The sequence below is a fragment of the Eublepharis macularius genome, chromosome 14 (assembly GCF_028583425.1).
Source record: "Eublepharis macularius isolate TG4126 chromosome 14, MPM_Emac_v1.0, whole genome shotgun sequence".
NCBI lineage: Eukaryota > Metazoa > Chordata > Lepidosauria > Squamata > Eublepharidae > Eublepharis > Eublepharis macularius.
The window spans coordinates 18,282,002-18,309,177 of record NC_072803.1 but is presented as its reverse complement, the minus strand read 5'-3'; the positions used below and the strand labels follow the sequence as shown (position 1 = coordinate 18,309,177).

Genomic DNA, 27,176 nt, shown 5'->3' with positions numbered 1-27,176 from the left:
GAGAGAGAGGTGTGACGAAGCTTTTCTGTGAGACCTGTTCTGTGAAACCCTGTGGTTTTAAAGGCACAAAATAAAGCCAATGTGCTTTCAAGGATCAGTAGTAGCCATCCAAGGATCAGACCCAATCTCTTCTGTTGGTATCGGAAGAGTGAGTCATTCCTCTGATTGGCGCTATACTTGAGAGACCAGTTTATTACAAGGACCAGATGGAGCTGTGGGGGATTGGAAAGCACACGAGGAACTTCATTTGATTTGGGGGAAATGCCGTCTACTCATGAGTGGATCTGCAGGGATATGCCTTAATCATTTGGGTAAGAAACTTGCAATGTTTTGTGTAGAATAGTGGGGTGGGGTGAGGAGGGAAACTTGACGTTTTTTGTTCGCAATTCATCTGGAGTGGAGCGCAGCTGTGTTAGGGGAAGAATTGTCACATTGGATAAAGCTGTATATTTGAAATATGTACAAGAGTTTGCTGGAGTCCTATAACTAACTTGACTAAATAAAGCCATGTGGATGACAATCATGGTGACCCTTCTTCATGTGTTCCTCTCTAGTTAGCCCCCTCACAGCCTCCTTCTCTCCTGTCTGTCCTCTCTCCCTTCCGTAAGCAGCCCACAACTGTCAATTCTCTTCCTCAGTTTCTATCTCAACTCTGCCAGCTCCTCCTCAGTAGCTTCCCTCTGCTGTTTCCTTGTAGCCCTGCTCCCTTGTAGCTCTGTTTCCTTGTCGCTTTCCTCTGCTATTTCCTTGTATTTCTTAAAGCCTCCATCCGCTCTCTACCCACTGCTTGTTTCCTCTCTCCCACATTGTGACCCACGAACTTGGTGGGTTCCTGCATGCTGTATATCTTGGGATAAACGAGTCAAGGCTGAGAAATTCTGTAAACTGAAACATTGATGGCTTTGCTTTGTCCTTGTAGCCATCTGGAATGCTTAAAAGAAGTCATTCATTCAAGGTTCCACATCTTTCCATCATGTCTATATCTAAGAATATCCCTTTTTTATCTAGTCTTGGCTGGCACATGTAAGATTATAATGTCAGAGTTAGACTTGCTGATAATCTAGGTATTTTTCCTTAACAAACAGGCTCAGTGTGTGTAGGTGCGTAGGACTAATCTTTGTGTCACAAAGGATTTTTTTTTAAATCGCTGATTATTTGGTAGGAATCTTTAGAATTTGCTTTTCATTTCAGCAGTGATGTGTGTGTTCTGGAAAAATTCAAATGGAAAAAAATTCCAGAAAACTTCCCAGTGTTCTAAGTAGAAAATGAACCGATTTCTCATGTTTGTTTTGAAGTTTGTTTAATAAGTGTTTTGAAGTTTGTTTAATAAGCAAATTATACTACTATGTCCCAGTAGGAACAAATATTTGAATAGAAATACTTGATTAAGAAAAAGAGAACAAATCAAGTGTGGTTTAAATTCAGACAAATTCTAAGCTTTTTGTGGGAATTATGTTTTTTTATTGGAGTAATACTTATACAAACTTAAGACAGTATAAAATGTACTTCCTTTACATTATTTAGATTTAAGAATAATAACCAGAAGGAACTGAAAAGTGCTGACATGCTGATTTTAGCATACCCAAAGGAACTGGGCATGATATGCTATGGATGAAGTTGATTGCTTTTCTTTTTCGACAGAATTTAACTTTTGGCCATCGCTTGCATTAGTGGTTTGTTACACATCAGATGGTTGATTATATTATCCCTTCTGCTATGTGAGAGGAGCAAAATAATGACAATTTTAGCTTTGGCTTTCCATAATCAGGAAATTCATAACTTGATTTATGCTTGGATTCTTATATGTATTTGTAATTTTATTCCTACTCCCAATCATGTACTCTCTCACATAATTCCTAGGGATATCATCTGAAAAAATTACAACCTTGACACTGTCATGCTTGGGTAATGATGTATTGGCAATAGTATCCATTCGTTGTTGAATTTAGGAAACATTTAATTGTTGGAAATGGAAATTTTTCCACAGGGGAAAAAAGCCCTGGAAAATTTCTGGACAAATTCTGTGCAGTTTTATGTAGGGCTATCCCTGTCTGATAGTTTTCTCACCTACTTACTTCCCTGCTTCTGAAGTTCCTCCAGGCTTTATTGATTCTGTCCAAAAGTTTCCAGTACTGTATGTACTGTGTAATATCCAAACCCACATACCCCACTCCCCATTTTATGTCTGAAATTATTCACACCTGTTTTCGCTGCTAGAAACCTCAGTAGTGGAAATGTTCTACCACCTGGTTTTTTGTAGGGCTTTCACAGCAGATATACACCTATGTCCCTACCCCCTGGGTGGGGCACCAGCCTGTGGCCAGGAACTGTTGGGAGTCTTGGGGTGGGGTGGGGACATGATGGTGTCATGTCACTTCCAAGGAAAACCTGGAAGTGATGTTCTGCAGCTCTAGCAATCAATGGAATCTCTATGGCAAAACCATAGAGTTTCTGGAGATTTCTAGAGTGATGTTGCTTCTGGGGGAAACCAGCATAATGGCATCACACCAACAACAATTAATTTTTTTTCTTCTGTTGGCTAATGGGGTAGCAGGGGTTGCTGGTAGTGGCAGCCCTATCCCTTGGGCTTTGTCAGGGATTTGAGAGAAGACAGGTGAGGCTGAAAACTGGGCAGTGGTCCCTCCTTATGATTTTCATGTAGTAGTCTGAGCAGGGAAAGTGTGTGGTTGTGTGAGTCCTGCCTAACTCTTCAACTGTGTTGCTTCAGTGAGCCGCTCCCACCAATTGACCTTGCTGATTTTTCTTTGCCAGAAAATGACATTGTTTTCAAGAAGTTCTGAACTTTAAAAAGTTGAGAAATAGCATGTTGAGAGTATGAACTCCCCCTGAGGAACAGCAGGTGGTTTCTCCCATGAAATTACCAACAGGCATTGCCTCTCCTAGTGCTGCCACTTGAGGGTTGTGGTTTCAGAGAGGTGCGAAGCGGTTTCTGTGAATTGTTATGAAACTGATAAGTTCTGAGATAAGGATTATATTTGTCAAAAGTTACAGTGTTCCATACGACAAGAAAGCTTCCCCCTTACTGCAAATGGAAAACACTTCTTAATACAGATGATATCTGGCAAACTTTCTGTCCCTCAGTCATACTTTCCTCCCTCAGTTTTGTTTGTTTTGCTCTAATTCCCCTTCACATACTCCAGGCAGTTTCTGAGTTTCCCCCCACCTCCCTCCATGTCCTACTCTTTATGATCTTTTCAACCTTTCTATTTATTATTTATTTACTTCACTTTCCTCCCCAATAAGGACCCAAAGTAGCTTACCTCATCGTTTCCCCCTTTCCATCACAACAGTCCTGTGAGGTAGGTTAAGCTGAGCATTTTTGGCTCAGCTTCTGTGGCAGATTTGGACCTAGGTCTCCCACTCAGACGCTAGCCCGGCACTCTGATCACTACACCGCACCGGCAGAGACTTTTGGCTGGCATGAGAATTTTTAAGCCCGTTGAGCTTTGCGTGGTACCGGTAAGGGAGGTGGCAATCAAGCCAAACCAATCGTAGGCTTTGCTTTTAAGAATAACTTTGTCTTGTTTCCCCTGCTTCTGTTAGAAATATATAGGCAGGCAGCTTTGGTTAATGTATATCTGTGTCTGTTTTGTGTTCAGCTTTTTGAAAACAAAAGATGAAGCCAGCAATTTTAAAATAGGATTATGAAATCTCTTCCCCAATAAACTTGTTTTCAAATGGAGAATCTTGGAAAGCACATCTTTGCATAGAAGTTTTTTTTTAAAAAAAGCTTTCACAAGCTAGATAAAATCCAAGGCTTTGCTTGCAGAAGATTCAACTAGAAATCTCCAGTAACAAAGAATCTCTGGTAGGATGGCTCTGAAAGATTAAATAGCTCGAAGAGCTGTTTCTTGTTGGAGTAGAAAAAGTACTGGCCTAGGGCTGCATCCCCGCATCATTGGAGGTTGTGCTATTGTTGCACTGCGGCAGTCATTTGCAACTGGATTGTCTTGTCCACACAAATGATTGGTACAGTGCAAAGAGAGTCTAGTATCTAGTGATCTAAGGAAACAGTGTGGGTGGATTAATGTGACCGATATGTGAAGCAGCCTCTTCTCTCCGTATGTTCAGACATAAGGCTTCCTCCCACTCCACCCAAAGGTTGCCATTTCCTCTCTGCGTTGCGAAATAAGGGGAAAGGGAATTCTTACTCTTCCAATATGTCCTCCTCTGCAGCAGCTGTACAAATGGACTTGTGGTGTACGCGGAGACATCAGTAATATTCCCCACAATGTATTTGAACAGCTGAACAAACACGAGAAATCACCAGTTCCTGGTTCTTCCTAAATTCTGTAACATTGCCTACCAGACTTAGAAGTCTGCCTAACTGACATTAAACCTGGATGTGTTTGTTGCCAGGATCATGCACAAAAATCTTCCTCCTTCTCCCTCCCTCTTCTCTTTGCATGGAGAATCTCTGTATCTATGGCATTTTTATTTCCATCTTGCTTCCAAAGAGCTCAGAATCCTGTTTGGAGACCATCTCCACTGGCCCGTGATACGGATGCAGATAAATAGGTTAACCGGAGTTACTTTTGGGACCTTGCCAGAAGCACCAGTATTTATTTAAGACTAACAAAATCTGGCATGTAATTAACAGGATGTATTTTACAGGTTTTTACGGGTGGGGAGAATCTCATCATGTTCCTTTTTAAGAACAACTGATTTTGGCACAAAAGAAATGATACTTGGTTTTCTTTCCGAAACCAGTAATAAAACGAGTTTTATGTTTCTCCTCTGGGCGAAACAGCCTCTGTTTCAATCGTCTCCTTGCTAAGCCCCTGGTACGTTTCAATTTCACTTCTCCTACGCACCAGCAGACACACCGGCAGTGTGGGAGGCCTGAGTTGGAAAGATGGGGAAAGATGGGGATTGTGTGCTGACTTAGTTCTTGGAATCTGGGCCTTAGGAAGGTCACAACTGTTGAAGCAAGGCTTCCTATGCTGCAACTTCCTGACCGTAATGGGCACAAGTGCTTACCTGTTCAAGGCTGACCTGTTCTCTCTTTGTTTTGTCTTGCATTTTTTTTGAGATTTATTTGAACTTAAGATGCTGTAGCTTGTGCATGTTACATGCATTGGTGACCTCTACTGGAGAAGGACAAATAGCAGAGTTTACTGATAAATTCTCTGTTATTTATATGATTGAGGGTTCTTAATGTTGTTGACTAGATTATCATTTCAGTGACTACATCTAGAGACGGAAGTGGCATTGTCCACAGCCTTATGTTAACAAGCTAAGAAAATGGTCAGTCTAACATGGGAGCTGTTTTACACAGGCAATGAATAGGATTTAGGAGAAGAGGTTGAAAGTGTGTGGCTGGACATCTCTGGCTGCTTTGGTTCATATAGAATGGATCCTGTAACTAAATCTATGAAGCTGCCCTATACTGAGTCAGATCGTTGGTCCAGCTAGCTCTGTATTGTCTGTTCTGGCTGGCATCTCTTCAGTAAGGTGATTAAAAAAATTTTCCCCAACAACTTCTATTCGAGAGCTGGAGATCCGAAATACTGAACCTGGGAATGGCAGCACACAGAGCATGTGCTCTTATATTAAGAAGGATCTTAAATGGACCTCTCCGTGAACCTCAACAACTCTAACAGGGATAAGGTTGCCAGGCCCCCTCGACTTCCGGTGGGGAATTGGGGCCTAGCACTTTCCTGTTTGGGTGGGGTGTGTGCATGCGTCACTTCTGGGAAATGACATCATCACACAGCCCATGGGCGCGTGCCCACACTCCACAGGGGCCCAAAACGCGCCAGTTTTGGTTCAGATTGGGCTTGTTTGGGGCCCGTTTTGGCATGGATCGGGCCCATTTTGAGCCACTGTGGAGTGCGGGAGCACTCCTGCGCTCGACAACGGCCCGAAATGGGCCCAATTCAGGCAAAAATGGGCACATTTCGGGCTGCTGTGGAGCGCAGGAGCACTCCTGTGTGGCGGCTCAAAACGGGCCCGATCTGCACCAAAACGGGCCTGAAACAAGCCCGATCTGGGCTGAAACGGGTGCGTTTTGGGCTACTGTGGAGGGCAGGAGCGCTCCCGCACTCTGCAGCGGCCCTGATCCGGGCCAAAATGAGCCTGATCCGGGCGGCATCTCCTCAGGGGAGCGCGCATGGAAGGTATGCTCCCTCCACTGGCCAGGTAAGCAGGGATGGGGTGTCCCCCGCCCTCAGCGGGGGTCTGGTATCCCTAAGCAGGGAATAGGATTGGGCCAGGCCAGCCCTTCCGTGGTCTAATTGTAAGCCAAGCACAAAACAGCTTCAGGGGGCCATGGTTTGTTGTGATAACCTTATTGAGAAAATTCTCCAAAAATATTAATTTCTCTGCCTGTTGGTTCTCGAATTGCCTGGCACAGAATCATCGGGACCAAACATTACAGTACCTGAATGCTGATAAGCACAAAGTCTTTCCAGTAATGGAAATTGTAGCATCATAAACGTCTCTATAATGTTACATTGATCCCTAAAGGATTGAGAGCACCAAGGGCGAGAAAGCTCCATTATGGGTGTCAGTGGTGGATGAGCATTTTAAAAATCATGTAAATCACCAGAAAAGAAAATGACTTCGAGTGTAAAATAACAACAACAACAACAACAACAACAACAACAACAACATTTGATTTATATACCGCCCTTCAGGATGACTTAACACCCACTCAAAGCAGTTTACAAAGTATGTTATTATTATCCCCACAACAATCACCCTGTGAGGTGGGTGGGGCTGAGAGAGCTCTGAGAGCACTGTGACTGACCCAAGGTCACCCAGCTGGTTTCAAGTGTAGGAGTGGGGAATCAAACCCAGTTCTCCAGATTAGAGTCCCATGCTCTTAACCACTACATCAAACTGGCCCCTTAAAATAAAGGTTCATCGACGGTCTTCCTGTGCAGTCCCACATGGGACTGCGCACGCGCAGGCCTGCCGACTTCGGAGATTTTTACAGCTCAGAACCACTAGGGGGCACTCCCGCCTCCCAGCGCGCATGCGCAGCCGTCTTCCCGCCGAAAACGGCTCCTAAGAGGCGGGGCGCCCCCGACGTACCCTCAGTTCCTCTTTTGCCGCTGACTTGAGAGGTTCTTGGCTAGCTCTACTCCTTGGATTGGCATCACTTGTTTTTTCCAGGATGTCTGAGAAAGCTTTATTTAAGCGTTGCACAACGTGTGATAGAAAAATGACTAAATCGGATGGTCATTCCCAGTGTCTGTACTGCTTGGGCGAAACCCATAACCCGCAGACCTGTAAGTACTGCCGCACCTTCACTCCGAAGGCCAGGGCGGAACGGTCGGGTAGACTTCAGGCCTATTTGTGGCGACGCGCGATGGCGGTAACAGACCCACCTGCCTCGGGCAAATCCCCAGCGCTTGGGAAGTCCACTACCCCGACTTCAAGATCTGCGGAGAAATCGCCTAGCTCCCGCCATTCTCCCGCGCATACCGACTCGAGACCACTGACCCCGGTCAAGTTGGTGCGCAGCTCTTCGGATCCGGTTGCTACAACCTCTTCGGATCCGACATCGAGGTCGAGACCTGCCTCGGAACCATCGGACTCGCGGTCTGGAGATCGACCTGTGAGGGAAGCTTCTGTGCATCGCTCGGAACCTAGAACCCCTCGGAACGATTCGCAGTCTGATCGGCGTAGCGTCTCACAAAGGTCCTCGGAACCGAGGTCTTCGGATCCGGTGGGATCGGGTGTGGAGAAGAAGAAGAAGAAGCACCGGTCCTCTAAATCGGACACACAAGTGCTCGAGAGTGTCATTACTCCTCAGCGAGATGCTTTGGAATCGGAACCACCTACTAAGTGTCATCGAGGCTCGGGAGATGCTATCTCCCAGAAGACGACCCCTGTATCTGAGAGATCTCGTGAATCGGACGTGATTGTGATAGAGAAACTTCTGACTCCTTCGGGTGTACCTCGTTCCCCTTCCCGTGATTCCTGGTCCTCGCGTTCCTCCCGGGAGAGGGGTCGATCACGGCACCGGTCGGATAGGTATAGCCCGTATTCTTCCAGACACCATTACTACGAAGAAAGACCCTATGGTTCCGAGCATGGTTCCGGGAGACGGTCCCGTTCACCTTCAATGCGTGGTGTTTCTCCCAGGGGCTCCAGACGGACCCCTGTTTATTCGGATACCGAGTTTGATCTTCCTTTTGAGAGATCCTATGGTTCTCCCTCAGATTCACCTGAAACAGTCCTTGGCCCTTCGGAGGAGGCTTCCCCGACAGAGGATTTTTGAGCATACAATGATCTACTCCAGAGGATGGCAAAAGCGTTGGAGATTGAGGTTTCTTCCTCGGAACCGCGGTCCAAGGATAAAATTCTGAAGCATATGTATTCAGGTTCGACTCCGACGATTGCCTTCCCTATGATTGAGGGATTTGTGGAGCTTCTGACAGGATTGAATTTGAAACCTGCCTCCACTCCGGCGACCAATAAGAAGGTTGAAAACTTGTACAGGGTCAAGGATGACCAGTGTCCATTCCTGTCGCTTCACCCGCCTCCCTCTTCCTTAGTCACGGAAGATATGCAATCGAAGCCGAAGCAAGGATCCCTTTCGGTTCCGGCTGATAAGGATAGTAGGAAAATTGACTCTCTGGCAAGAAAGGCTTACGCCTCGTCTGCATTTAGTATTAAAATTGCTAATTATGCGGCGATGATGTCCACTTATCAGCTACTGTTGTGGACGAAAGTGGCAACATTTGTCCCTCAGCTTCCCGAAGACCAAAGAATCTTTCTTCGGGTTATCCAGGAAGAGGCTGTGCGCTTGTCACGCCACCAAATCACTGTTAGCAGGAATATGGCTGATTCATCTGCCAGAGCTCTTCTGTCTGCGCTTGTACTCCGTAGATTCGCGTGGTTGAGAACTACCGCTCTACCTCAAGACACCAGAAGCAAAGTGGAAGACCTCCCCTTTGAAGGGCAGAACTTGTTTTCCGACAGGACGGACGAATATTTGTCCAAGAAACGGAAGGACAGACTGACGGCCCGTTCGTATGGTGTCCTACATCAACAACAGCAGTCTACTCGAGCGCAGTACCGACCTTATGCTAGGAATCGCCAACAGCAGTTTCACCCTTATTATGGGTATGGGTTTCAATCTCAACGACGTTACCAAAGCCCACAAACTACCTTCCACAAGAGAAGGCAGAACAACAAGAGTAGACAGGGAAACAACCAACAACAACCCAAAGAACCGGGACATTCTTTAAAGCAGTTTTGACAATTACAGGGCCCTGCACCCTATTTTGGGGACAGACTCTCTCTATTTTTTGCTGAATGGCATGCCGTTACCTCGGATGCCTGGGTGTTACAGTTAGTTAAAGTTGGTTATAAAGTTGAGTTTGTTCAATGGCCTGGTCTCTGGCTCCCTGTTTTTTCCTCTCGGACACCCCAAGCTGGAGTAGTTTCTGAATTGTCCGCCCTCTTATCCAAAGGGGCTATTGAAGAGGTGACCCCCTCTGATTCCCCCTTGGGTTTCTATTCGAACCTTTTTGTCGTAGACAAGAAGGATGGGGGTTTGCGTCCCATTTTAGATCTCAGAGGGTTGAATAAGTTCATAAAAACTCAAAAGTTCAAGATGACTACCTTGCAGACAGTTTTGAATTTGTTACCTCTTGATTCCTGGTTTGGAATCTTGGATCTTAAGGACGCGTATTTGCATGTCTCTATTTTTCCTGAACATAGAAAGTTTTTGCGTTTTACCTATGGTACTAGGATATTTCAGTACCGGGTGCTCCCCTTTGGTTTATCCACAGCTCCTAGGGTATTCACCAAATGTGTGGCAGTAGTTATTGCTTTCCTTAGAACCCAAGGGTGCTGCATTTTTCCTTATCTCGATGACTGGCTGATCGTTGGCCAGTCAGAACAGGACGTTACCAATCAAGTGTCTCTGACCTTGGATACATGTTTAAAACTGGGGCTATTTATAAACCAGAAGAAATCTAAACTTACCCCATCTAAAGTGATTCAGTTTATTGGGGCTACTATTGATGGATCCCAAAATATGGGTTTTTTACCATCAGACAGGGCATGCAAGATTAAGGCCCTTATTAAAAGGTTTAAGAGGTGCAGGTTCCAACCTGCTAAACTTATCCAGGTTCTTTTAGGTCACATGGCTGCTACTACTGCTGTAATAGCTTTAGCGAGACTTCGGATGAGACCCTTACAACTTTGGTTCTCTAGAGTCTTTGTACCTGACAGGGATTCCCAGAAGAAGAGATTCAGTATCCCCCGTAGAGTTATCCTATCCTTAGACTGGTGGTTACTAGACTCCAATTTATTTGGGGGAATCAGCTTTGGTTATAGACAGCCGAATGTTTCAGTTACTACGGATGCATCTAACCTAGGATGGGGTGCTCACTGTGAGGGTTCATACGCCCATGGTTTGTGGGACGAATCGGAGTGCACAGAGCACATTAATTTTTTGGAGTTAAGGGCAGTTTATTACGCTTTAATTTCCTTTTCTGACTTAGTACAGAATAAGACAGTTCAGATCCTTACGGACAACACTACCACAATGTTTTATTTAAATAAACAAGGGGGGACTCTGTCTCCAGCCCTATGTGAGGAGACTATGAAGATTTGGGAATGGGCTATTCATCACTCTGTTTGGATAGTGGCTGTCCATATACCAGGTGTGGACAATGTAACTGCCGATCACCTTAGCAGGCTGGGAGGTGATACGCATGAATGGTCGCTTCACGACAAGTATTTAACTCCTGTCTTTTCAGAATGGGGGATTCCAGACTTAGATCTTTTCGCTACAGAGGAAAATCGCAAGATTCCCAGATACTGCTCCAGAGGAGGTGTCGGCCTCGAATCACTTGGGGACGCGTTTCAGTTAACATGGTCCAGTCGTCTCCATTACATGTTTCCCCCGTTCCCCCTGTTAGCCAGAGTGATCTCCAAGATCCAAATGGACAAAACATCTGCCATTCTCGTGACCCCCTACTGGCCAAGGCAACCATGGTTTCATGCTCTTCTGAGACTTCACTGTCGGATGTGCCAGTTCCCGGTACATCCAGATCTGCTATCCTTTTGGGGGGTGTTCCATCACAGAGTACATACACTCAGACTGACAGCATGGTTGATTCTGCAGGACGACCCCTTTCTGAAGGAGTGATGCATGTACTTCAGAATGCACGTCGCTTGTCCACTCGGCAGTCGTATTCCCTAAAATGGAATAGATTTTCTAATTGGTGTGTGGATAGGGGATTGGACCCATTGACCTCCCCTCTTTCTGAGGTTCTGGAGTTTTTGTGGGGACTAAAACAGTTGGGATTGTCAAACTCTTCTATAAAGGTTTATTTAGCTGCTATTTCCGCTTTCCACCCTCCAGTGGATCGGAAGACAATTTTTTCCCATTACACATCTAAGTTGTTTTTGAAAGGACTGAATAATTTGTTTCCTCCGATAAGGGTGATGGTGCCCCAATGGTCTCTTCCCCTGGTGTTGACCAAACTTATATCCAAACCGTTTGAACCTTTAGCTACTTGTCCCTTGAATTTTCTGTCGTTTAAGGTAGCGTTCTTGGTAGCTGTCACATCTGCCAGGAGGGTAGGTGAATTGGCGGCCCTGTCTTGCGAAGTTCCCTACTTGAATATCCATCCTGATAAGGTGGTTCTCAGAACTAAAGTAGAATTTTTACCTAAGGTGGTTTCCAAATTTCATTTGTCGCTAGAAATTTCTTTACCTGATTTTTCAAGGATTATTCTTCAGAAGCAGAAAGATCCCTTCATGCACTAGATGTTCGGAGGGCTCTTTTGTTTTATTTGGATAGGGTGAAACCTTTTAGGAAAGACTCTCACCTGCTTGTTTGCTTTGCAGGCCCGAAGAAGGGGTTGAGAGCCAATCCTCAAACTCTGGCTCGTTGGGTGGTACAAGCTATTTTGTTAAGTTACAAATGTGCTAACCTACCTTGTCCGTTAGAGGTGCATGCTCATTCCACTAGGTCGCAGGCGACTTCTGCAGCGCTCCTGAGAGGAGTTCCTTTGCAAGACATCTGTAAAGCAGCGACCTGGGCTTCTGCGGACACCTTCGTTAGACACTATGCTCTGGACGTGATGGACAGGAAGGAAGCGATAGTGGGCACGGCGGTCCTACAATCAATCTTCCTGTAATGAGATGTTCTTACCTACCACCCAGGTATTTAGCTATGTAATCTCCCATGTGGGACTGCACAGGAAGACCGTCGATGAAAAACAGTGTTTCATACCTGTAACTGTTGTTCATCTAGGTCTTCCGTGCAGGCACACATACCCTCCCTCCTTCCCCGCTAATTCTCTTGGTACTTACCTTGCAGTCGGCGGCGAAAGAGGACTGAGGGTACGTCGGGGGCGCCCCGCCTCTTAGGAGCCGTTTTCGGTGGGAAGACGGCTGCGCATGCGCGCTGGGAGGCGGGAGCGCCCCCTAGTGGTTCTGAGCTGTAAAAATCTCCGAAGTCGGCATGCCTGCGCGTGCGCAGTCCCATGTGTGCCTGCACGGAAGACCTAGATGAACAACAGTTACAGGTATGAAACACTGTTTTTATGTACAAAAGGTTTTTAAATTGCTGTACACACCTGTAATATGTACATGAATTTAAGACAACCTCTCTTTTTTCTTTCTGATGGCATACCAGAAAAAAAAGAAGATTCTTCATATCTGAAGAAGTGAGCTGTGACTCATGAAAGCTCATACCCTGCCACAAATTTTGTTAGTCTTATAGGTGATACTGGACTCTTGCTGTTTTTTACAGGAAAAAAACAAGTTTTCCTGTTTAGGATATTCTCCAAAAAGAGGTCAAAAGCAGTGTTAGTAACCCAAATTAGGCAGCATTTTCACACATACTAGATTAGCGGCTGCCTGTGGCTGTACCCTGTACCCTGCACTACCCCCTAAAATTGACTTCCGGAACCACTGAGAGGAATAAAAAAAATTAAAATGTTCCTTGGAGGCAAAATTCTCACCTGAGTTAGATCCAGGCAGAGTGGAGAGATGCTTGCTTCCCCTCCCTTTGATGGTTCCATTCATAAAAGCCGGAAGCTCACCAGGAGATTCTGCTGCTACTTAGCATTTTATAGTCCTTTCTTCAGAATGTTTTCTTTTATTAATAAGATTGAAAGCCCAGTAAAAAGGGCAGAGAGAGAGAAGAAAAAAATAAAGAAAAAAGAATAAAAAGAACAAAGCATGAAAATAACAAAAAATGTTTCATTTCCCATTTTTCTCTACACCTATCGTATTTTAACAAACATTATACTTTTAGTTTTAATATCTCCAAAAGTTACCTTTTCAGTACTGCCCCCTGTTTATTTCCCCCAAATTTATCTTCTTACAAATCAAAACCACAAATCATCAGTTAATTTTTCCTTGTCTCACGCAGAAAGTCAATAAGGAGTTTCCAGTATTTCATAGTCCTTTCAAAGCGCTTCTTGTATATTATCGCAGTAACCCTTACATAAGCCTTACAAGGTAAGTAAGCCACTTTGGTTCCCCATATTGCAGATGGGAGAACCGAAGCTGAGTAATGGATCTGTGTTTATCATTATTAGGGACTTTTTCAAAGACAAAGTAAAATTTGTTGCATAAGAACTTTATCTTATCTTTTTTGCAAGATTAGACATTACAGTTAAATGGAAAATTACCCTAACAGTACAATCCTAAGCAGAGTTACTCCAGTCTAAGACCACTGATTTCAATTGGCTTAGATTGGAGTACCTCTTCTTAGAATTGCACTGTAAGGTTTTGTTGTTGTTGTTGAATCCTGGCTCAAGGCAGTGTGGGGAGAAGTACTGATGGAGAAGTTAAGTTTTCCTTTATAATGTATGAATGGTTACTCTCAGTTTGAGAAGTAAATTGAAAAATGCTCAACATTTTTAGTCTAAGTTAATGAAACTCCTATCATGTGGCTTATTTAGAAGGTGAATTCTTTTGGGGCAGATACTGTCACTAGTTAATTGCAGGTCTTTTCTCTCTTTCTAATTTCATTATGGCTACATGCTTAGTTTATTTTGTGTGATTTATTGAGCAAGTGGATTAATATTCTTGTTGACCGAGGCATATAATTTTCTTTGGGAGAAACTGTCTTCATTTTTTGTGTTTCATGTTTGTGCTAGAAAATGATAACATGCTTTTAAAGAATTCAAAGCAAGGCTTTCCTTGTGAATTTGCGGCAGAGGGCGGAGGTTCAAACTGATAACCTGTGTCACTAATTCATTCACTTAGTTGGAATGGTAAATTCCTTTGCTTAGCCCCTGGGACTCACACACCTGAAACTCAATGGCTCAGGGGGCCTCTGAGTATAAGTGGTGGGCAGGTTTATATGCGAGCAGCTGGTCCTTCAAGCACCTTGATCCAAAATCATGGATGATTTTACAGGTGTCTGGAAGCAATTTGAGGGCCTGTAACCATGTTTACAGCTGAGGAGAGGTAGCCACTCACACCTACAAGCAGCCTTGCCATTGCATTGTGACCCATTCGAAGCTTCCAGAAAATGTTCAAAGGCAGCCCTAGGTAGAGCCCATTGTAGCAGTCTGACTTGAATATAATCAGCACATAGGTAACGAGGGCCGGATATATAAAACCTGTCAGGCTGCACAGGTTTGCTCCCTGAGTTGGAGGTCACTGGCAGCTGCCCCTGGGAGTGGGCCGTGACCCGATTTCCTGATGTGATGTCTGCCTCATTAGGGTGTCAGGATATGGATCCTGCTGAGCCTGTTTTTAAACCAGTTAAATGTAACAAATTGTGCCTTTTCTGAAGGAAAAGAAACAAAGCTCGGACAAGGTGACATTCCCTGCTTGTCATGCGATGTATAGCCCAGCTCAAGGATGGTTCTAATACAGCCGTAAGTGTAGTGACTTATTGTGAGTGAACTCTGCCCAAAGTATTTTAAATAAAGAAAGCTGTGTTAATTCCACCCCTCAGGCTTCAGAGAGTTCTTGTTTTCTGTGGGAAGAGCTGTATGACTCATTAGGAGAGAGGGAAATATGATGTTGTGTAGGCCAGTAGCTCTGAAGACAAAAGGGCTGAGGAGGAATTAGTTGGTAATCTAGACCATTGGGGGTTACAGAGTCAGCTTGATCTTTGAGGTGTCTGTCGTCCCCCCCCCCACCAAGCACCAGGTTTGCAGTTGGGGGGGGGGGGGCAGTTACTAGAGCTATGTCTATAGATGGAGGTTCGGGTCTCTTCCACCCTTTGTCAGCCTCAGTTGTCACACCACTGTGGACTTTCTCAAAGAAGCAGGAATTGGTTACCATTATCCATGCCCTCACATCCAGAGTAGATTAATCTGTGCCCTGTGTGGAAATGTATTTGAAGAGTGTCTGGAAACTCCAAAATTAGGGAGAAAGCAGCAACGAGGCAGTCACAGACCAGTGTGAGCAATAGTAAGTGCTGTCTGTTCTGAAAGGACATTGTGCACTCCTGGACCCAGATCAAATTATTCCAGATTTTCTGGGAGCAGGGTGCCAGATAGGCTGCTTTCTTCTCTACGACCCTCTCCACTAATTGTGATTGGCCCCTGAGGCTCTGCCCTGCATGCTGCCACATACTGGTAGGTGGTGACCAAACACAGACCCTCAGATCCTTTTCTGTGGTGGCGCCTCTCTAACGGAATGCTGGAATGCTGCTCCCACAGTGGCTTTCCTAGCGTCTTGTGCTGGTTGTTACCTGTAAAACCTTTCATGGCTTAGAAACCACATATCGACAACCACTTCTCCTGATATGTTTCATTAAGGCTGATCGATCCACACAACTGACCATTCGTTGCTGAATAATCCCATCTTACCATCAGTTTTGGTCTGTGTTGGTAAAAAATCGAGCTTTTTCTATGGTGGCTTCCACCTTACTGATTTTTCAGAGCCAAATGTAAGGGTGATATAGATCCAGAGGAGTTAGCCGTGTTAGTCTGTAGTAGCAAAAATAGCAAAGAGTCCAGTAGCACCTTTAAGACTAACCAACTTTACTGTAGGATAAGCTTTTGAGAATCACAGTTCTCTTCTTCAGATGCAAGGGTGAAATATTCTGCGAATATTTTGCTAATGAGCTGCATAGGGTATTGAGCCCAGAACATTTATAAGAATTCTAGGCTTGATCTGAGGTTGATGTCTTTAGCTGTTTTTTATTCTGTTTGTATTGTAAACTTGTTTGAGTTTTTCGTTAGAGACAGAAGATTTAAAAATACAATAAATAAATAAATAAACAGTGCAATCCTAAGAAGAGTTACTCCAGTCTAAGCCAATTGAAGTCAGCGGACATAGACTGGAGTAACTCTGGTTAGGATTGCTCTGATAGTTATTTAAATAAGTAAATATAACTTACAAGTTTGAGACACCAGGTGAATACTTTTTTATTTGTCCAAACATCCTCTTGATTTCTCCAGTGCTTCTAGAGTTCCACCCCCTCTTCAGATAGTTCTGTTGACAGTTGTGAGTTTGTTTTAAGGGAGGCTTATTTTTTGATTCCCCTAAACTGTTATCATTTATTTATTCAGCCATGTTGGCTTAAGTGGTTTCTACAATGGGCTTATGCTGTTGTTTGACTTTCACTTGCTGACTTTAATTTATTGTGATGTGCTTATTCGTTTTAGTGGCTTTAATGTATTTTAATTTTTTTAAATTCCTGCTTGTTGTAAGTCACATAGGAAAATGTTTGGGGGGGGAGTGTCTAATGAATGGCTTAAATAAATAAATAGCTGTGCCTCCCTCCTCATCAATGATGGAAGGTTGTTTCGGACTTTGCCCTGTTGTGGATGTTCCATGTCTCTTTCCAGAAAGCAAAGCTCTTGTTCTAAAGAGTAAATCTCTAGCCCTGAAGAGAGATCTAAAGAAAATGTGCAGACTCCAGTAGGCTTCCGGTGTTCTGGATCCATAAGTCCAGAGATTATGAACAAGCACTTGATAAAAAAATGTATTATTCAGTTGTATTTAAATTACATAATACGTAATTTAGGGGCATTCTGTGTGGCACCTTTAATTCATGTAGGGCTTGGCAAAACCTGAGGAAAAATTGCCTGTGATTGGCGCCAAGTATAGACAAGCTGAAACGTGTCCAGAGGAGGGCACTGAAGATAGTGAGGGGTCTGGAGACCAAGTCCTATGAGGAAAGGTTGAAGGAGCTCGATACGTTTAGCCTGGAGAGGAGATGACTGAGAGGTGATATGATAACCATCTTCAAGTACTTGAATGGTTATCATATAGAGGATGGTGTGGAGTTGTTTTCTGCTGCCCTAGAAGGTCGGACCAGAACCAATGGGTTGAAATAAAGTCAAGAGTTTTTGGCTAAACATTAGGAAGCTGTTCCTGACAGTTAGAGTGGTCCCTCAGTGGAACAAGCTTCCTCAGGAGGTGGTGGGCTATTCGTCTTTGGAAATTTCAAAGCAGGGGCTAGATGGCCATCTGACAGCAATGCCTATTCTGTGAACCTAGGCACATCATGAGAGGGAGGGCAAGAAGGGTTACATCAGTTCTCGAGGCCTCTTCTTAAATGCCCAGGGTAAGGCTGATCATAACCTTGGGGTCAGATAGCAATTTTCCCCAGGCCAGTTTGGCTAGGGATCCTGATGGACTTTTGCTATCTTCTGTGTGAGTGTGTGTGTGTGTGTGGGGGGGGGGGAGATATTTAGGAATTTCCTGCATTTTGCAGGGGGTTGGACTACATGACCCTAGAGGTCCCTTCCAACCCTGTGTGTGTGTGATTCTATGTGTGTGTGATTCTATGAAATAAGAAACAAATGAGCCATGGTCTCAACAATGATTGGGTCCTACCAACCTCCAGTATCCTTTCAGCTTATTTTGTACCAGGTGTGTCTTGTAAATAAAATACACATGCGCATACAAAGGCATGAATCAAGGTAGGTTATGTCAAAGTGTTACAGCAGATCTAGATTGACCAAAACCAACGCCTCCTGCCTGCTTGGGCACGCTGCATGCCACGCACAGAACTGGTGTCACCCTTCCACAATCACGACGTGTTCCCCAGAATCATCCTGTGTTTGCCTTAGTAGATTTGTAGAATGAATAAAAAAGCAAATTACTTTGGGGCTAGATTGTGGGAATAAAAAGAAACTGCTTGGGTGGGAGGGTTGCCGCCTTTTTTTCCTGGCTTTGCTTCTGTGCCTTTTGAGGGAAACTGACAAGAAGTTAAGTAGGGGTCTCTTTCTCCAGTAGTAAACAAAAATTAGGGAAGGGAAAAAGTCCCATCTGTTTCATTTCTGTGCGTCAGGGTGTTGTTGAAAGAGCAGGGATAGGGCTACTAAAACAAAAAGTTAACTGTAGCTAGTGGGTCCCCATTTGCCACCTTTTAACAAACGTTTTTTATCCCTGTTATAAGCTTTTTAGATTTCCTTGGACTTCTGTATAATGTTACCAAAATGCCTAATAATTTTCATAGGCGTTTGTGAGAATATGACCTTTTCTTAGCTCAGAGGCCATTTTATGGTTAAGCTAGCGAAGGCTTGCAACCTCCTTTCTTTGAAATGTGTAATATTGTTATTGGATCTGTGTTACAGATGGAGAACCAGAAGCACCGAGAGCCTAATCTTGTTCAAAGCTTCCCACTAGCCGAGCTGGAAAAGGAAACCAGAAGCCCTGCAGCTGCTAGACATCACTGCGCTGCGTAGCTTGCAAAGAGGGGTGAGTCATGTGTGTGTACGCAGTACTTGACATAGAACATGCTTTTTGGCTACGCCAACTGGATGGTGCCATCTGGATGTTTTGCTGTGTGTATTCTGGCTGCGTCTGAGTGTGATGTCTTTTAGGGTGTTGGTGGGAAAACCGAATGAAGCAGAAGAGAGAAATGTTTTATGATGCCTCTAGAAGCAGGACTTGGAACTAGCAATGGATGGCGTTGGGAGTTGGGACTGAGATGTTATTGGCTTCCTCAGTGGCTGGTGAAGCAGCTCTCTACTCATCACCCACACTGATGTTCAGTGATTTATTCTTATTTGCCTGCTTTAATGGATACCCATATTCCTCGCCAGGTGTATTTATTGTATCTTCTTATTAACGGGTCACCTTTCTCCAGGCAGAATCACCCTCAAAGTGGTACAGTAAGATTTGTTTCTTGTACATCTCCCCTAAACCAGCATAAAGAAAGGAAGGATAAAAAGCCTATTTCAAATAAACTAGGCAAGAAAATGGTGGCAACTTGTTTAATTAGCCAAGCGGCAAGAGAGCTTGCCAATGAAGGTGAGTTTTAACCTGCCAGCAGGAGAACAGATGTGGTTCCCAATTGTGGGGTGCCACCACAGTGAAAGCCCTGGCCTGCCTCTCCTATCATTCTTGCCTGCCTCTCCAGAAAGAAGCAACAAGGAACAAAGTTCTTAAGATATAGGGAGGAGATGCTCCCTAAGATACAGTTTACTATCCAGGAATAAACTGTAGTTTGTATATATAATAAATGGGAATAATTGGGTAAGCTCTGACTTAAGACTTGCTCTGACTTACTCAGGTTGAGACTTGAATCTAGAGGCCCTCAAGCTCCTATCAATCACTCCTAGGTGCTTGATCTTATGGCTAATTCATCCTTGGCAGGTTAGTTAGTTTCTCCAGATAGATGTTTCTGTCGGATGCTGCTAGGCTAAGTCTGTATTGACATGGGGTATTCTTCTACTGTGTCTGTAATTTTGAAGTTTTTTTTTTTAAAGCAAGGCACACTTTCACAGCATAGAGCAGGGGTCCCCAACCTGCGGCCCCCAAGCTCTTTCTGTGCAGCCCTCCAACCTGCTTGTTTGCTGTTAATCACCCTCAAGGCGTTTCCCCCTCAGACCCACACTATTCTTCCTGCTTCAAGAGGCACCACCTATTGCTGTTCTTCTTGTCCCTTTCTTGCAAAAAACACAATAGCAACATTGTTTCCTCTGGTCTCCATGGTTCCTTCTGCCAGCCCCCTCTTGGTCTTATTCTCTATACTAGCATTTTGACCATTTTGGGTGCTTTGCTGGCTACCCGTCCTGTTCAGCTTTTGCACTCCCCCTCTCCATGACTTACCATGTTGAAGACTATATATATGTGTACAAAGCAGCTGTGTGAAAGGGTACAGGAGATGTCTTTTGCAAAAAAAGGTGGGAAAAGGACAGTAAAAGGGCTGGTATTTTTGCAAAAAAAGGATACAAAGTGTTTTTCATGCTGAACATTTCTAGAGGCTCCAACCATCAAGGCTCTTCCAAGTAGCTTCCAAGGTTGCTGGTGAGGTTGCTGCTGCAGGCAAAAGCATTCTTCCTTCTTCAACAAGAGCTGGTTGCTCTGACTTTTTGCCTTGCTTGCTTCTGCCTCTCCTCCCCCACCCACTCCAGCTAGGAGTCTTCTCATGCATCTGTGATTGCAGGAGCTGGTGAGTGACCCCTTAGGTTCAGCAGAAAGGAGTACTCCCTTAGCGGGGAAGCTTATGAAATCCCCCTTCCCACATCTTCCTCTAGCCAAGTTCCCCTCTGCCCGACTGCCGTTTTGCTTCTCATGATTGAGGCTTGGCTGGCAGGCAGTGATGTGTATGTGCACCCCTCATATAATTTGAAACCAATTTAATGGCTTCTGCTCCAGGTGGGAGGCTGCCCTTTCATTCACTCTTTCTCACTATCTGCTCTTTTGTGGAGGACCCCCAAAGTATTAGCATGTGTAGATTTAAACCTCAAAGCAGTGTGTTTATTACGAAATAACTCTCATAGTATTTAATGTACTTAGGATTGCAACTCCACGTCTGGTAGGTCAGATTTCATAATCCATTTTTAAAAAATTCTTCCTGGCCTGTGCATATGGCCCCATGCTCCTAAGAACTGTAGAGGCAGGGGTCTCTTCTCCTCTTTATCATAGTCAGAATGAAAAACTCCAGCTAATAGCAGCTAGAGTGGGGTGAGTTAGAGTTAGACCCCTAAAACTATACTTTTCATCTTTTTATTTATTCAAGGATAATATTGAAACTCTGCAACTGCTGTTCGGCTAAAAATTCTGTAAGAAGATGTCTGCAAAACAAAGTGCTGTTTCAAAGAAATGAAAGATTGCAGATGAGCACCGTGTCTTTAATGACCAATGGACTACTGAGTATGTCTTTGTTTTAAACAAAGATAAAGCAGTTTGCCTGATATCTCTTGAAACTGTCTCAGTATTAAAGAGTACAATGTTAGAAGGTACTTTGAATCCTGCCACAAGAGCTACTCAGTATATTAAAGAGAGGTGTGAGCGAACAAGATAAATTCTCTTTTAAAAATCAATATTTTTGCAGCAAAATAGTTTTAGAAAGCACACTGAGGAGGGCCATCTATCATGTTGCTAAATGTATTGCTGAGAATGGTAGGCCATTCACTGATAGTGAATTTGTTAAAAAGTGCATGGTTAAAGTAATGGAGGAATTGTGCCCTGATAAGGTATCTTGTGTTAGTTGTGTCAGTTTATCGGCATCTACAATCACCAGGCATGTTGAAGAACTAAGAGAAGAGCTGCATATGTCACTGATTGCCAAGGCAAAAAGTTTTAATTTTTTTTATTTGGCATTAGATGAGAGCAATGACACTGCTCAACTACTAATATTTATCAGGGGGATAGATTCCAGCTTCAGAATTACTGCAGAGTTTGAAAGGCACTACAACTACAGAAAACATGTTCTTGAAGGTGTGAGAATCAGTAGATGCAGAGGAGTTAGCCGTGTTAGTCTGTAGTGGCAAAAATAGAAAAGAGTCCAGTAGCACCTTTAAGACTAACCAACTTTACTGTAGCATAAGCTTTCAAGAATCACAGTTCAGATGCATCTGAAGAAGAGAACTGCGATTCTCGAAAGTTTATGCTACTGTAAAGTTGGTTAGTCTTAAAGGTGCTACTGGACTCTTTTCTAATTTTGAATCAGTAGAAAATCTTGGTCTGAGTTGGGATAAATTGAAAAGCATCACTACTGATAGTGCAAGAAACATGGTGGGAAGTAAAACTGGTATAGATGCAAGACTCAATGGAGAGAGATTGAAATTAAATGGTACACTTCTCATGCAATTTCACTGCATGATCCATCAGCAAGCCTTGTGTAGTAAGATTCTTCAGTGGGAAAGTATGATGTGTATTGTTGTACTCAGCATTAATTATATCAGGTATCATGGCCTTACTCATTGTCAGTTTCAAAATTTTCTGTCAGAGATAGATGCAGACTATGGAGACATGCTGTACCATGCAGAAGTCAGGTGGCTTAGCAGAGTCAAAGTCCTCAAATGGTTTTTTTTCAGTCTTCACCATGAAGTCGATGTATTTCTCAAGGAGAAAGGAAAAGGTCAACAAGTACTTTCTGACCCTGAATGGATTTTTGATTTGGCTTTCTTATCTGAGATCACAGAGCATCTGAACATGTTGAATCTAAGGTTGCAGGGGCAAGAAAAGCTTGTGTGTAATATGTATCCCTGAACTGAAAGCTTTTGAAGCAAAACTAAACATTTTTGTGAAGCAAGTTAGTGAAAGTAACTTTTCAAACTTCTCATGCTGCAATGAGCTAAAATTTGAGAAAGACATGAATTTACAATTCCATGTTGAAGGACATGTCAAAGCACTGAATATGTCAAAGGTGGAATTCCAATTCACTGATTGCCATAAGCACAGAAAGGAAATAAGAATGTTTCAAAATGCATTTGAAGTAGCACCAGAAGATGTAAGTACCTTTTTTCAGATGGAACTAATTGATTTGCCAGCCAGTGATCATCTCAGAGACAATTACAAAGGAAATAGTCTGTTCAATTTCTATTGTGGCCTACCTGATACATTTATTAACCGAAAGATATTTTCTGCAGGCATGTTTATAGTCTTTGGTACTACATACATCTGTGAACAAACTTTTTCTAAGATGAAAATTGTGAAATCCCAGTGTAGCTCAAGGCTTACAGATGAACATTTACAGACTTGGACATTAATACTTTGTGGCTAACACAAAACAGCCACAAAATGTAGCTAGATAAAAGGATTTGACAGTAAAATATTGTTCCAAAATAGATTGCATTCAAAATAGATAACATTTCTTCATTGCCCTCTGAATGTTTACTGTTGATCTAAATAGGTAGGTTAATGCTTTTGCTACATTTTGATTTAAGCTGTGGCCCTCTTTAGGCATTGAGCACTCTAATGTGGCCCCCGTGTGCCAAAAGTTTGGGGACCTCTGGCATAGAGTATTTAACAATAGTTTTATTTAACTTTGCACCTGCTAAAGTCTGATGTCCATCCAGTTTTGTGGTTTTGTTTTTAGACAGTAGGATGAGAATTGTGTGGGTGTTCCCCATGTTGAAGAGGAAGACCCAGAATACTACAGCATCAGCTAAAGTAGTCATAGTGCTATGCTCCCTCAGGGTTAGGTGTGACTGGTGAGCACCTGTATGTGGTCACCCGTGTGTCCGCTAGCTGGCTGATATCTGTAAAGCTGTGCAAGAAGAATGAGTGTCCCATTAATCCTGTGGGCACAGTGGTCCTGTGGGAATTTAACCTTTCATCTTTCAGGACATTATTTTCTGAAGGCCGATACATTCCTTGTATGCTTGATATTTTTGTTTGTTTATCTGCTGCACCCGAGCTACCAGTTCTATCTGTATTGCCATGCCTTCTGTACAAAGTTTTTGGATTCACTTCGAAATGATACAACATAGGAGGCTGGAGGATTGTTGCCATTAGAAGTTAAATACACATGACATTTTTTTGTGATGCCTACCTAATCCACATTGGGTTGGGCATTTATAGAATGAGTCAAATATTCTTAGAAATTCTGTATTCTGACACCATTTAAAGGATTGATTGTGTGTATGAAAAAGGGAGGGACAGTGTTCTCTTACTAAAACAGCACAGCCTTCTGAACTTTAGGCCCTAAAACTAGCGGTACACACCCAAGAGTTCTGGTGTGAGCAATTGGCATCTGCTCATAGAGCAGAAATGACATATCTAGTATTACATTTCATAAGAAAAAAATGCAATCAGGTATATAAATTCTCCTCTTCAGACAAATTAAGTCAACTGGTTTCCAAGCTAAGTGCCAGAAAATAACTGGAAACGGGGAAGGAGTTGAAGTAATAGAGATGGGCACAGAAGTTAGGGATCCCTGTGAAAATTCAGAGAGGTGTCCCCAAAAACCCAGCTGTGGTCAGACTCACTTGGCAGTAGCAGTTTTCCATCACCACCACTTCCTTTCCCTGGGACCCTGAGAGCTGAAGTATAACAAAAGTTCAGATGCTCTGATAAAGTCACCATTTTCCTTCCTCCTGAACCAGGTAAAGCAGCAGCTGGTATGATTACAGCCATATAGAGTTATAGATTGTTATCTCGACAAAAACATTCCTGTTTCCTGTACAAAGAAGTCATTTATGCAATGGCTGCACTCGTCGCACAATGAAACCATAGTAAATGAAAGTCATTGAAGAGCAAACTTGAAAAAATGTTTTGTGGATGTACACAGTGAGCGCAAGCCGCCTTATGCATTTCTGAAGCACACTGAGTCCAGCGCACAGCTCTTTCAGTGTTTGAGGATGGGGGTGGTCTTAGAGTTGTGCTGCGGCTGTACACATGATATATTTGTTTTCCACATAGTTTTCTTGTTAACCCCCAAAGAATTGAGGCTGGTTAAGGAACCCGAGAGCAGTACATTTGAAGAGCCGGTTTGGTGTAGTGGTTAAGAGCGGCAGGACTCTAATCTGGAGAACCGGGTTTGATTCCCCACTCTTCCGCTTGAAGCCAGCTGGGTGACCTTGAATCAGTCACAGCTCTCTGGAGCTCTCTTAGTCCCACCCACCTCACAGGGTGATTGTTGTGAGGATAATAATGACACGCTTTGTAAACCTCTTTGAGTGTGGTATTAAGTTGTCTTGAAGGGTGGTATATAAATTGAATGTTATTATTGTTATTATTATTTCTAAGTCGGAAGAGTAAAGTTGCTTTTCTTTCTCACGTGCTGGCTTAGTATATCCAAAACTGATACTGACATCTTCCCTGTGGAGGAGATGCATGTACTGTCTCTGTGCCAGGAGCCCTTCCTTCAAGTAGGTTCTGTGTCAGTATGGGAAGAAGAAGTAGTTTCACTTGCATTTCTTGTCTCCTTGAACAGGAAGCTGTGTTCATATGAAGGGCTATGATGCCAAGCAGTATTATCTCATTATTCTCACGGGATGTGCATGGATTTGGGGCTGATCCTGAACAGGAGCTGTAATAAGATAATACTCAACTTTTCGTTCTTTTTTTAAAAACGTGTTTGCTTTTTTTATTCTGCAGAATAATGGGACTGTAGATCCTCATCCTGTAGAGGTGCCGCTGACTCGGTGTGGGGGGAACAGGGGAAGACTGTAAGTAACTTACCCTTTTACATTGCATTATGCAATGCCCCAGTGCTAAGAAGCATGAAGAGGTGTGCAATGGTCAATGAAGGGGATCTTGGGTGAAATGTGATTTCTCTTTCTTCAAGCTCCTTCCTCTCTTTTTTCACTTGGCACTGTGCCATTGAGCATGGTGTACTGGGATATCCTGAAGCACATCTCTCCATTGCAAAAATATGTTGAGCTCTGGCTCTCAACGGTAATAGGTTAGGATTGTTACAGTAACATTTAGCAACCTCCTTCTGAAGTGAGTATCATTCCGGAAGCTCTTTCCTGGGTTTCTGAAGTATTCTGTGGCAACGAGGAAATGCCAGGCCTAATTTTGCTACATTTCTGAGAGTTAAGTTTTGCTAAACTTATTAAATAAGATAGTTTTCTCTTTCATCAAAGGGGAAAACAAAATCTTGTATGTTGAAAGCAATCCTGTTCCTCTCTCACTTTCCAAATTCCAAACTTGCCAGAGCCAGCTGTGACCCTGTTTGGAATTAGCACGTGTTGGAATGCCTTCATCAACACAACTCACCTCCATGTCATCCATACAAAGCCCATTCTAAATCTGACTTGTTTTGTATATAGCTAGCATCTTTGGTAGCCAAGTTCAGCCGGAAGTAACCAATAGGTTTGGCTAGCTTTGGATGATATCACTAGCTGGGATTTCAGGGCCAACTAGCCAGAGGTATTTTGGTAACTAAGGTTGTTTGTGTGCATGTCTGTGTTGAAATGTTTATTGAATGGGTTAGAAACATCTGCTGTTCCTATTTGCCCCATTTGTACTGGGAACTTAATGCTCCCACACGTGTTTTTCCTCTTTTCCGTACATGCACACAAGAGTTCAAGCAGCTCAAAGGGGGGAAGAGCCTCTGTCAGAGGGTTGCTTCACAGTGTTTCTCAAGCTCACAGCACTGGCCGAGCTTTCAGCTAGCCAGTGCTGTGCCACTATAGCCCCAACCCTTCACTAAGAGGTCTGGAAGGATTCACCAACGTTTGAACCCTTAAGTTGCTCAGGATCCACATGTGTTTCTTTAGTGTGCCACTTGTGGCTCTTCTGAGCAATGGTCCCCACTTAGCATTTAAGGGTGGGACAGAAGTGATGTCGCCATAACTTTGGGTTATGTATCCGGAAGTGATGTTGTGGTGATGCTCTAGGAGTTTTCCAAATCTCTGTGATAAAACACTGCTTTTTACCTTTACTTTTGCTCCCACTGTTCCACTAAGCAGCAGTAGGAGCCTGGGCCACCACTCAATATGGTATCTGCCCCATGTTTTTGGAAGGTGTGCAAGGCCCTTGTCTAGTGGGACATGTTTTTAGCAGGTGGTTTCCATCTTGAAACAGCTGCTGCTGGAGGAACAGTGCCTCCTGTGAGCCTCCTGAGGTCCTTGTGGTAGGAGTGGAAGTAAATGGGCAATTGCTAACATGGCTGTCTTGAGCTTTGGAGTGAGTACCACTTCTTTAGAATCTCTGTTTCCCTCTTCAGTGGGCAGACCTGGCTGTTTGCAGTACTGTATGGTGTAGTGGTTAAGAGCAGCAGGACTCTAGTCTGGAGAACTGGGTTTGAGTCCCCACTCCTCCCCTTGAAGCCATCTGGGTGACCTTGGGTCGGTCACAGCTCTTTCAGAGCTCTCTCAGCCCCACCCACCTCAAGGGGTGATTGTCATGAGAATAACAACACACTTTGTAAACCACTCTGAGTGTGGCATTAAGTTGTCCTGAAGGGTGGTATATAAATCAACTGTTGTTGTTAATACAGCTACCTCACAGGGTGCCTGAAAATATCTTAGCAAAAAAGATTAGCTGTAAATAAATAAATAACTTTTAATGCTTAAAAAGTGTAACCCAAAGGAAATTAAGCACACTCAAGGGCCAGTGAATTCAGT

The 27,176-nt window shown here is 43.6% G+C and overlaps 1 protein-coding gene across 3 annotated transcripts in view; it reads left to right on the top strand.

Annotated features, from left to right (window-relative positions):
- The window catches only part of ST3GAL4 (ST3 beta-galactoside alpha-2,3-sialyltransferase 4), a 194,289-nt gene that overhangs the window by 88,583 nt on the left and 78,530 nt on the right, over positions 1-27,176 (top strand). For 2 of the 3 annotated variants that reach the window (XM_054997861.1, XM_054997857.1), the window contains exons 2-3: positions 18,501-18,624; positions 25,201-25,271. The gene's annotated coding sequence lies outside the window, so the exon portion shown is untranslated. The remainder of the gene's footprint in view (positions 1-18,500; positions 18,625-25,200; positions 25,272-27,176) is intronic. The other variant, XM_054997862.1, reaches the window with a different exon arrangement.